The sequence below is a fragment of the Saimiri boliviensis genome, chromosome 5, assembly GCF_048565385.1.
Source record: "Saimiri boliviensis isolate mSaiBol1 chromosome 5, mSaiBol1.pri, whole genome shotgun sequence".
Taxonomy (NCBI): domain Eukaryota; kingdom Metazoa; phylum Chordata; class Mammalia; order Primates; family Cebidae; genus Saimiri; species Saimiri boliviensis.
Window position 1 is genome coordinate 36941746 of NC_133453.1, and position 7972 is coordinate 36949717.

Genomic DNA, 7972 nt, shown 5'->3' on the forward strand with positions numbered 1-7972 from the left:
TGGCCTCTAAAATGGGTATAATCACTTTTTCCCCCAATGTTGGCTTCACTTTCACAGCAATTATATATTCATTGCTGATCAATTATTTCAGAGACATGATTCTTCTCATTTTATTCTCTGTTCCATGGAAGATTGAATCATCAATAAATCTGTTTTTTAAAAAGAGAAAACACGTATCAGTTGTATCTTTTAGGAGATTAAGACTTCCGACAAAAGGCCAGTGGTGCTATTCAGTGCCTAAGAATAAATAAACTTAAATATATACCTCACAGTAAATAATAACACATTAAACATGCCAAAGTAGAGTTTGCAAGCCAAAGTTCCCCATGAATGGGGCCTGCGTCTTGTGGAAACAGTCCTGTATTAGTGCTTTCACCCTGGTTAGCCGATGGTTGGGGGCAGCCCACAGGAAGTTTGGCCTCGGCGTGAACACAGTGCTATCCAGTAGGGTGGCAGCTGGGTCATCAGGCAATTGTGTTCCCTGCATCAGGATGTCTGTTTAATGTGTTTCCATGGCCATCACAACCGTGTTAATAGATTAAAATTAGGAAAGCCATAAGATTCACTTTTAAAATAAAAAGGTGAAGAAAAAATACTTATTTTAGTTCAATGTTCATTTTTTTTTTAATACTTAGCAAATAAGACCCAAAGTGAACATACTTCACTGGAAAAGCACATCTACAAAAAAATCCAAAAGCATATGCAGAGAAGCTGTCATAATTAAAAAGAGGGTTAGGCAAGATTGTTGGATATAAAACCAATGTATAAAAGTCAATTGTGTTACTGTACAACGGAAACAAAATATTAATATATCTTCAATAAAGTTTTTTAACTTTCTTCTTGAAGTTTTCACATATATTTTCCAAATTTATTCCTAGGCAACGTATTTTAATTCTTTTTAAAGTGGTATAGTTTTAGAACACTAAATATGTGCAAAGATATGCTATGTATTTAGATGTGAAAACTTAATGTATAAATAAATATATATATATATAAATTCTCCCCAAGTTGACCTAATGGAATTCCAATCTAATACCAACAAGATTTTTCATAGAACTTGATAAGTTAACTCTAAAATTTATATAAAACAAATAGCCAAAGTACTCCTGACAAGGACTATCAGAAAGCAAGATTCATTAGGAAGTCATAGTTATTAGAAGAAGTCAAATTTAGGTCAACAAAATAGAGTTAACTGAAACAAAATAGAGAGTCCATAAGTAGATCCACATCCGTATGTGGGTGGCATTACACATCAGCAAAATGGTGGAACAAATAAAGATCTACATGGAAAAAATAAAAGTGAATCCCAACTTCACATTACCTTCAAAAATCAATTTCAAATAGATTGTGGACTTATATCTGAAAGACAAACTCAAAAAACCGTTAGAAGAAAACATGTTTATGATCTCAGGTAAGAGAAAGATTTTTAAAATGGGGCCCAAACACACAAACTCAAAAGAAAGAGTTTGAGCAGAAATTATCAATTTTATCTTAGCTAAGAAGACATCATAAAGATCATGTAAAGGTAAGTCACAAAATGGAAATATGTGCTTGTAATGCATAAACAACAAAGAACCAGAATTCAGAAAATATAAAGAACTCCTTAAAGTAAAGAAGAAATAGAGAGAGAGAAGAAACCACAGAAAAAAAAATGAATAATAGGCTTAGGAATTTTACGTAAGAGAAAACATAAATAATTTAAAAAATAAAATATACTCCACCTCATTTGTAATCTGAAGAACATGAAGTAAAACGTATCAAGATACTCTTTTATACTCAACAGACTAGTAACAATTAAATGAGTTGCATTAGCAATGATGTGGGGAAAAGGGATTCTTTTTTAACAACTGTGTTGAGGCATAATTGATATACAAAGAACTAGACATATTTTACGTAGGCAAGATTGATGAGTTTGAACAAATGCAAACACCTGTGATATCACCACAAGAAGATAACAGATGTATCCAACACTGCCCAAAGTTTTCTTGTGTCCATTTGTTTTTGTTTTGTTTTGTTTGTTTTGTTTTGTTTCCGATGTTAGTAGTTTCATTTTAAATTACACTTTCTAAAGCATCCAGAATGAGAAGGAGGCCATGCAAAGCCTAAATGACTGCATGACCTCCTACCTGGACAGAGTGAGGATCCTGGAGACCGAGAACCGGAAGCTGGAGAGCAAAATGGGGGGGCACCTGGAGAAGAAGGGACCCCAGGTCAGAGACTGGGGGCATTACTTCAAGACCATTGAGGACCTGAGGGCTCAGATCTTGGCAAATTCTGTGGAAAAATGCCCATATTGTTCTGCAGATCGACAATGCCCATCTTGCTGCTGATGACTTTAGAGTCAAGTATGAGACAGAGTTGGCCATGCGCCAGTTTGTGGAGAGTGACATCCGTGGGCTCCGCAAGGTCACTGATGACACCAGTGTCACTCAGCTGCAGCTGGAGACAGAGATCAAGGTTCTCAAGGAGGAACTGCTCTTCATGAAGAAGAACCACAAAGAGGAAGTAAAAGGCCTGCAAGCCCAGATTGCCAGCTCTGGGTTGACTGTGGAAGTAGATGCCCCTAAATCTCAGGACCTCGCCAAGATCATGGTAGACATCCGAGCCTAATATGAGAGCTGGCTCAGAAGAACCAAGAGGAACTAGACAAGTACTTGTCTCAACAGATAGAGAACACCACAGTGGTCACCACACAGTCCGCTGAGATTGGAGCTGCTGAGATGACACTCCCAGAGCTGAGATGTACAGTCCAGTCCTTGAAGATCGACCTGGACTCCATGAAAAATCTGAAGGTCAGCTTGGATAACAGCCTGAGGGAGGTGGAGGCCCACTATGCCCTGAGGATGGAGCAGCTTAACAGGATCCTGCTGTACCTGGAATCAGAGCTGTCAAACACCTGGGCAGAGGGACAGCTCCAGGCCCAGGAGTATGAGGCCCTGCTGAACACAAAGGTCAAGCTGGAGGCTGAGGTTGCCACCTATCGCCGCCTGCTGGAAGATGGCAAGGACTTCAGTTTTGGTGATGCCCTGGACAGCAGCAACTCCATACAAACCATCCAAAAGACCACCACCCGTTGAATAGTGGATGGCAAAGTGGTGTCTGAGACCAATGACACCAAAGCTCTGAGACATTAAGCCAGCAGAAGCATGAAACCCTTTTTGGAGAGCAGAAGGCCAATAAAAAGTTAAGAGATCAAAAAAAAAAAGCACATAGTCAATGTTTCCCCTTAGCATATTTTACACCTTAGAATAGCCAAGTAACACTCACGTCCTTATTTAGGGAATGAAAATGTTCCAGTACACCCTCAAGGCAATAGATTTACTGTCCTACGTGCATGCATTCATATCCTGCCAAGGCACACACCTTCCTCCCCTTCTCTAGAATGTTTTCAGGTTTCTGTGAGTCAGATCAGAAGTTCTTAGGCCAAACCCAACTCCCTTGCCCCTCTTTTTCCCTTTTGTATCATATTTAGTACTTATAAGCCTTCCCAAACACCCAGAGGTCACCCAGGTTTAGGATACCTCTGACTGTGGTAGTTGTCCTTCTAAACATCACCTATACCTCCCCAAGCACGACCCCCACACTCCCACAGACCTTCATGGCTCATTTTCTCCACTAATTTATAAATGACTACATTCTGCAAAAGCCTGTCTGGAATCAGAAAACAACATTGGGTTTGATTTGAGTGTAAAAACCACTATACTCACTTGTTTGTTAAAAAAGTTATGATGTGTTAATCTTTTCAATTTGAAGTGAGGAAAAACAGGTGGGAAGGAAACCTTGTACAGTATTATATCATCTGCTTTTGCTACTGTGCTTTGATGCAGAAGTTGGTAGACTTGCAGAGTCTCTGAAACAGAAGAGATCTTAAGGTCAAGTTGATATAAGCACCTAGCTCATAATTAAAATATCATGTGTACTTGCGAGAAGAGAATAGGCTTGGAAGCAGGACAAACTGGGTTGGCTTTGTCATTTCCTGGTCACAGACCTTAAGCAAGTTACCTAACCTCCCAGAGCCTCAATTCCCTCAGCTGAAAAATGAAGAAAACAGTGTGGAGAGTTATTGTTAAGACTTGAGCTAGTATAATTAAGATATTTGACATTGTGCCTACCTTAAATGTTAGCTATGATTTTTATTTACTTACTTAATTCCTACATAGTTCACAAATGATCACCCAGCTTCCTTAACTCCTCTTCAGTGATGAACTCCTTGCTTCCCTAGTCGGTCCATTCCATCTTTGGAAAATTCTGCAGGAGTTACAGAGTACATCCTTATTGCTGGGATTGCTAGCTGTCTAAGAAGGAAGACGTTTGGGGTAAGTAATAGCAAGGAGTCTGTTGATGACTGACAGAGGAGGCTTTGGATTCAGATAGACAGAAAGAGAAAATAAAATTTAGTCTCAAGTCAGGTCACCATCTTCTCGTTAGTCCTCCTACACATTGCCTGAAGCCCCCTAGGCTTGTTCAAAGAAGATCTAAAGAATGTGACTGTTTAATTGCTGGCAAAAGTGTGGGAGGTTGGGATGCTGAACACTTTGGAACCTCCAATATCCAAACAATGTATATAAACCTGTAATTAAAGAAAATTAGAAGTAAATATAGAGTGTCTTAGCTTGGGTTTCTCAGAAAGCAAAGTGGTAAACAAAGATGTCTATATGAATACTTTACTGGGGATGAATTCAGGAAGCGGCAATAGTGGCAAGGTGACACAAAACCTGGAAGAAGGGGCAGCCAAGTCAAGGATGAGTTATTCAATTAGCCACCACTGTATGTGGCTGGTTGTTCTACCCTGCAGGACTATATGGGACACTATGAAATCTGGGAGTAGAAAGGGGAAGCATTTAACCATTGTCTCCCAATGCTCACTGGTTCAAAGTGTATCCCATGGGACATTGACACACCCCACATATCTAGGCTGCACATATATATTAGCCAACTGTATTAGTCCATTCTCACACTGCTATACAGAGAGACCCGAGACTGGGTATGTTATAAAGAAAAGAGATTTAATTGACTCATGATTCTACAGGCTATACAGGTAACATGGCTGGGGAGGCCTCAGGAAACTTTCAATCATGGCAGAAGGGGAAGGGAATGCAGGCACATCTTACAGGGCCAGAGAAGAAAGAGTGTGCAAAGGGAGGTGCTACACACTTTTTTACACAGCCAGATCTTGTGAGAACTGACTATCACAAGAACAGCAATGGGGAAATCCGCCCCTACAATCCAATCGCCTCCCACCAGGCCCCTCCTTCAACATTGGGGATTACAATTCACCATGAGATTTGGGCAGGGACACAAATTCAAACCTTATCACCAACTATTACTCCAATAATACTGCATAACATTTAACCCCAGACTTTTAGTAGCTTACAAAACAAATGTCAGGTTTACACTCCTGGGTCTGTAGGTCAGCCGGCCATGCTCCACTCCAGTCTGTGAGTGGACTGGGTTCAATTCTACTTCATATATATCTTCTCCTTGCACCAGACACTTCCTGGTCCATGCTTCCTCATGGTTAATGGCAAAAACACGAGACCAAGTCAAACTACACAGACATTTACAACTTCTGCCTACATCCAGTGCACTCACATTGCATTGGCCAAAGTAAGTCACATAGCCAAACCCAAAGTCAAGGAGGTCAAGATAAAATCATTTCTTCTTCTGGGAGGCACCAAAACTAAAAACACTTGGCAATCAGTTTCAATGTATAATTCTGTTAAAGGGAGGGAGTGAAGATTGAAGGTCATAATCTGATCTGCCAAGCATATGTGGCCACCAACTGTGTTTCTGAGGAATCTACACAAAGGAAGCCCCAGAGTAGATGAGCGGCATTCAGAGGGCATTTGAGATGAGGTACTCTCAGGTTGAAACTGCACGAAGCTGCTTGCTCAACTGAAGGAGGAAAAAGAGACAGACAAGGTTGAGAAGATATGTAAGAGATGTCCAAGGCATACAGTAAACTCTGATATCAATTAGAGTCTTATAACATGACAGACAATTACTTCATCCTACTATGTAAGAAGGAAGTGCCAGTTCTGCTGGAAGTTCACTCTCCTACCTTTCCTGTGTAGGTGGAAGGGCAATAGGCATTATAAATTAAAGCAAAGAATCATCATTTCCCCACACTGTTTTCTTAGGAAGTTTGGAAATGGAGTTTAAGAAGCTCTGTCCCTTTTATAAGAAATTAGTTGTTAACCAAGGCTCTGATGTTAGATAGAGGAATATCTTTGGGAACCATGTACCCATTAGTAGACCAGGCCTCTCTCTCCCTAACACTTTGACCTGGGGTGAGGAATTTGAGGACAGTACATCCTAGTGTCATATTTTAAACAGATGATGCCTCTTGAGCCCAACCAGAGCCCTTTATTCTTGCTTTAAACATACATCTCAGGCCAGGCACAGTAGCTCATGCTTTTAACCCCAGCACTTTGGGAGGCCGAGGAGGGTAGATTATCTGAGGTCAGGGGTTTGAGACCAGCCTGGCCAACATGGAGAAACCCTGTCTCTACTAAAAATACAAAAACTAACCAGGTGTGGTGGCAGGCACCTGTAAACCCAGCTACTTGGGAGGCTGAGGCAGGAGAATAGCTTGAACCCAGGAGGTGGAGACTGCTGTGAGCCAAGATTGTGCCATTGTGCTCCAGCCTGGGCAACAAAAGAGAGACTCTGTTTCAAAAAAAGAAATACATCTCTTGCCATTTTTGAATGAAAGAAAGAGGGGCTTCCACTGTCTTAAATTGGTTCTTCTGAGAATTCAAGTGATTGGTTAGTGTTCTATACCTCTGGGCCTCATAAAATGAAACTCATTTATCTCTCTTCTACCCAGAAGGCTTTCAAGACTGAAAACAAATTCACAAATATGATATCCAAGTGTCTCGTTGATGGTATGTCAAACATGTGGTGTCTGGAAATGCACAACAACTTTTTTTGTTTGTTTGAACAGAAATGACATTAGATTTGTGTATATTTCTGTGAATTGATTCAATGTGAGAATGGATTCAAAAATACACATTCCTGCACAGTGCCTGGTTTTATCATCATATCAAGGAAAGGGACACTGAAGAAGGTAATAAAGACAGTCTTGAATCACTGACACCACCCTTCCCCCATAGTCTGGCAGCATCAGAGAGAACATTTGTGTGCTTGAGGACAGTGAGTGCAGTGATTGCAGGACTTTACGTTGGAACTCAGTGCTGTTCTGTCACAGCAGAAAGCAACACAGGGCAGAATTCGGCCTGAACCCACAGAGGGAGCATTTAGGCATACCCTCGCCAGAGAATTACCCATCCCAGTGGTCAAAGCCTGAGTTCCAGCAAGCCCCAGCACTTCAGGCTAAAGCACTCTAGGATCCTAAATAAACTTGAAAAGCAGTCTAGGCCACAAGGACTGCAATTCCTAAGCAAGTACTGATGCCATGTGGCTTGAAGCCAGTGGGCTTGAGGGACATGCGAGCTAGTGAGATACCAGCAAGAGCAGCTAGGAGTTTGTTTGCATCACCTCTTCTCCAGCCCAAGGCAGCGCAGCTCACAGCCTCAGGAGAGGCTCCTTCCTTCTGTTTGAGGAGAGCAGAGGGGCGAGTAAAGAGGATCTTTTCTTGCAGCTTGGATACCAGCTCAGCCACAGTAGGCTAGGACAGCAGGCAGAGTCCTGAGGCCCCCCATTCCAGGCTCTACCTCCTGAAAAATGTTTCTAGACACATCTTGGGCCAGAACGGACCCCACTGCCTTGAAGGGAAGGACCCAGTCCTGGCAGGATTCATCGCCTGCTGACTAAAGAGCCCTTGGGCCTTGAATCAACATCAGTGGGAGCCAGGCAGTACTTGCCATGGGTCATGGGTGACACTCAGAGCCATGCTGGCTTCTGGTGTGACTCATTGCATTCCAAGCTATGGTGGCCACAGGGAACGAACGACTATTTCTGCTTAAGGAAAGGTGAAGAAAAAATTTTTATATGCTTTAAGTTCTGGGGT

The 7972-nt window shown here is 41.7% G+C and overlaps 1 pseudogene; it reads left to right on the plus strand.

Moving 5' to 3' along the window:
* The first annotated feature begins 2093 nt into the window (after positions 1 to 2093).
* On the plus strand, positions 2094 to 3134 carry LOC101037685 (keratin, type I cytoskeletal 18 pseudogene; annotated as a pseudogene).
* Positions 3135 to 7972: the final 4838 nt, after the last annotated feature.